Raw genomic sequence first — 4,413 nt, 5'->3', positions numbered from 1 at the left:
CCAACACGAAAATTCAATTAAATACTTAATGATAAAAAAAATAAATTAAAATTAAAAAGAATAATAAAAAAACAAATAAATAATATATAATAATACAAATACAAGTAATAATAATAACAATAATAATAATAAATAAATAAAAAATAACAAGAAGTGGATATGGAATTTTGCCTGCTTAATTTTCAGTCTTGTGGGAGGACTTCAAGTTTCTCAAAATAAGATAGTAGAGGGGCCAATATTCAAAGAATTTTTGGATTGACCCTCTAATGCAATATTTTATCTTTTCCAACTTTAGGAATAAAGTCAGGTCTTTCATCCAGGAGGAGGATTTGGGTCGATGTGTGGAAAGTGTCTTTAACTTGTCTGGGATTATGTAGTCCAGATTTGGCAGGTCTAAGTGTGGTGGTTTTGATCTGGTTCAGTGTTGTCTGGATAAAAGCTGTGAAATCTCCCTTTCTTGCTTTCATAAATAAAATAAGGTTTTCACAAATTTGAAAATGGGTTTCAAACCACATCAGACCAGGTCTAGATCAAAAACCACTATTGCTGGACTTGTTAAATATGGACTAGAATAACCCAGAGAAGCTACAGTCTGTTTAAAAACCAATAGTACTATCTCACATCCAATCTGTCACTCACACCCACAAACCCATTAACTAACTGTGTATCTAGTGCCTGTGTGGACGTAACAGATAATCATCCTTTTCTCCAGCTCCTCCTTCGCTACACCCCCTGTCTCACCTTCGTCAAGGCAGTTGTCCTCTCCAGTTGATGCTTGTGCGGGTTTCCTCAGCATGCAACCAACACCAGGACTGTGTTCTTTTTCCACTGCCAGAGGGGATTCGGGCACTGCAGCCCAGCCACTACAGTAATTCATAACACAGAGGCTAAGAAAAGGAAGTGTACAGTCCCCAGTGGTACCTGAAGTAGATGTCACAGTCTCGAAAAGTGCTCTGCAGGGTCACTGCGTATTTTGATTTTTTTTTTTTATGCCTGATGTGAGCGAAACCTTGGTCGGGACGAGGGAGACCTGAGGGAAAAGGATGGTGATGGGTCGACCTGAAGTCCTTTGGGTGCTGCAGCTGCTGTTTACAGTCTACTCCTGTAAGGTAAGAAGACACTGTGACCCCTCCAACTCTTTATCTCTGTATTGAAACACGGAGTGTGTCATTGTCAGACAAGCCAAAATGATGAAAGTTTTCCGACTTCACATCAGATGTAGAAGAACAAAGTTGATGGAATGTTATTTATAATCTCACATGGAGAGTCCTGTCAACTAAATTATTTGTGCTGGACTTCAAAGCACAGAAAAAGTGAAGTTTAGGGTAGTAATGTGCTCTTGGGCAAATAGTGTGTAGCACTTTCTTTTTGGCTCTTTTTCATATCTAAACCACAAACATGTCTTGTTGAACATTTCCATTTGCCTTCACCCTTGATCTTTCTGAGTCCCTTCTACACTGTGTCCAAAGAAATTAAATGCTTCAAGGGACCACAGCATAAAACGGGCTAGAGTCTCCCTTCCAGTTACTCCTAAAATCACAGTATTATAAATTTATTTTACTGAGTTTTGCATTCAGAGAAATCTCTATCATCTGTACTTTTTATTGTTAGACTGGAGACTTCCTCTGGCTCATTGTTTTGACTGATTGTTTGGATCTTTAGTTTTTTTCCATTGTTCTGTGATGTGTTTTGCAACTTTGCTTTGCTTTTGTTCTATAAGAAAATATATTATATTTCCTAGAAATGCGAAGAGGGAACTACCTGAGCCTGTGACCATAAATACCCCAAGGGTGTTTCACACCACTCAGTTGTCATGTCAGCTCTATTGTGCTCCTGCGTCTCCCGACAGTTGTGTTACCCCTAAGTGCTGCTGATTGAAATATTCATGTCAGTTCTGTGTATTCGCTGAGGGGTGTTTTATGTATAATCCATGTGTATCCTCAGGGCTCTTTACAGAGATAGGAAAGCATGATCATGTAACCGCTGTTGAGAACAAAGGCACAATAAAACATTTAGTGTTGGTTAGTTAGATTGTCGACACAAAACCGCTCCGGGTGTGAAGCACAGACCAGCCATGTTCTTTTGTAGCTGTGTTGCACTAGAGACACTCATCTTGATATAGTTGCATGAGAAACGCTGTCACACAGAAGCTATTAACAGCAATGCTCTGTAGGGGGTCTTGGACACCCCTGGTCCTCTTTAACACCTAAAAAAAACATATTTAACATTACATCACAGTACTTTTACACAGCACTACGCTCCCAAATCCCAAATAAGTCTATCTGGATTTCTTTATGTCTTTTATTGAGTTTTATAACACAGTTGTTCATATGATAAGTCGTAGGAAAACATACTGTACATTTCATAGTGTAGGAATGACATTAGGCAAACAAAATGAATATTTTTATATGTGTTATATGTCTATATAGCATACAAAAACATGAAATATTTTCTTATTTGGTGTAATAAAAGTTCATTATGGTCATTTCCAAATTCCTTCATCAAGTGGGCGAGCTCAGTTTGTGACAAAAGGACCAGTTCCCCTCAGTACTTATATACATATTGGGTTTTAATGAGGTCTGCACAAAAGAAGAACTATATTCAAAAGACTTCAAAGGAAAAAGCAGTGGGGTGTGTTGGACAATATGTACATCCCAATTCCCTTATTTGATTGTTCCTTGCTCCTCAATCCTTGCTTGACCCAGAAATCACGCCGTCCTCCATCTTGAAGGCCGTCCTAAAGTTTTTATATCTGCTCCGAGGAGCAAGGGGAGACATCTGAGGAGTGACTGACACACCCCTTTATTGGAAATATGTTGGTGATTGGACACTGCAGCTGATTTGACTTATATGATACTACATAACAACATCACCCGACTTTGAAACCAAAGTATGCAGACAAAGAACCAGCCTCCCACGTTTTTAATTCTGTTTTACAAAAGATCCATAAACAACTTTGGTCTTTCATTAGAAGATTATCTTCAAGATTTACTGTAAATGTGCAGATGTTTGTTGAAGATATTCAATGAAAAGAAGAAGAAAAAACACTGCGGTGCCAACATGGTAACTGTGCATCTTCATTTCTTTTTAGACAGTGCCTAAATCGGAAAATACAAACTCCAAACAAACAAAAATCGCCACAGAACTCTAAAATCCGGGTGACGGCTGATCCGGCTCTTGTCAGAAGCAGACGTTGTTTGAGATGACGCTTCACAGGAAAGGACGTCTCACATCTTTTCCCTGCATCTCTCCTTGCGTCTTCAGTGGGAGAGTGAAAGACGTGAGGAAAAGAGGCCGGTGCAGGAAACGTGGATTCAGTTTAGGGAATTGAGATGTACCCAGTGTCAACACAACACAAGTGTTAACCGAACATTTCATTGAAGACATCCGACACCAAACTTATTTTTTGCAGTGTTCCAACTAGAACCACTATTCCAGGTTTTTACCAGGAATTGATTTAACATTTATTTAATCAATTTATCAATTCATTTTGTTTATAAAATATCAGAAACTAGTGAAAAATGCTCATTATGATAAACTCAAGGTGATCATCATGTTTTGTTTTGTCCAATCCAAAACTCAAAGATGTTCTGTTTATTATCATAAAAGACAAACAGGAGAGTAGTTCACATTTTTGCTTATGTAAGTAACCCAGTAACAAAAACTGTACTAAGGCAATTAGTAAATAGTACCATATCTAATTAGTATGTAGTATAGACCTGGGGCAAGCTTCTGCTTTATACCAAATTCTACTAACAAGCTGTTTTTGATCTGCAGTCCCTGTGCTGGCAGACAGAGATACAGAGGTGGCACACTGGCTGCTTTTTATTTTGGGAGTTTGTCGCTTCCATGGAAACGCTGCAGACAGATCAAGTAAAGCATCTTCTAAACATGTTGTACTTCCTCTCAGGTTTTGATCTTGAAATGTGGCGTGAAGCTGCTTGCACAGATTGATGTTGGGAGTGGCGTCGGTGGCCACATGGTGGCAGTGTTGCATCAGTGTGCAATGCACACGAAGGCGAAACCTCGAACACAAAGCTCTCAAACACACAGACCAGGGAGGTCAATCCAGAGCATTGTGCTTTCATGTGGGCGTTTGCATTTAATCAATATAAAGGAGAAGAGCAGGAGAATGAACAGAGAGGAAAAGAAAGGAATGTGTTGATTGTAATGAAGATGAATATTTAAAATGAAGAGAGGAAAATAATAAGGAGAGGAAAAGAAACCATAAAGCAAGAAAAGAGGATAAATGTTGAATGGGCTTTTGTTACCTTATTCAATATTTTATGTTAATCTGCTTGTTCATTTAAGCAGACATTGTTCAAGACGAGAACACGCTCATTTGATGAAGAAGTTGAGAGAATAGGAGAGAGTATGAGAGCGAGTTAGAGATGGAGGAGTGTGTCTGAGAGA

This window comes from Seriola lalandi, unplaced genomic scaffold, assembly GCF_002814215.2.
Source record: "Seriola lalandi dorsalis isolate HSWRI2012SDOR001 ecotype SW California unplaced genomic scaffold, Sedor1 jcf7180002054907, whole genome shotgun sequence".
NCBI lineage: Eukaryota > Metazoa > Chordata > Actinopteri > Carangiformes > Carangidae > Seriola > Seriola lalandi.
The sequence above is the reverse complement of the archived record's forward strand: the minus strand, read 5'-3'. Positions refer to the sequence as shown.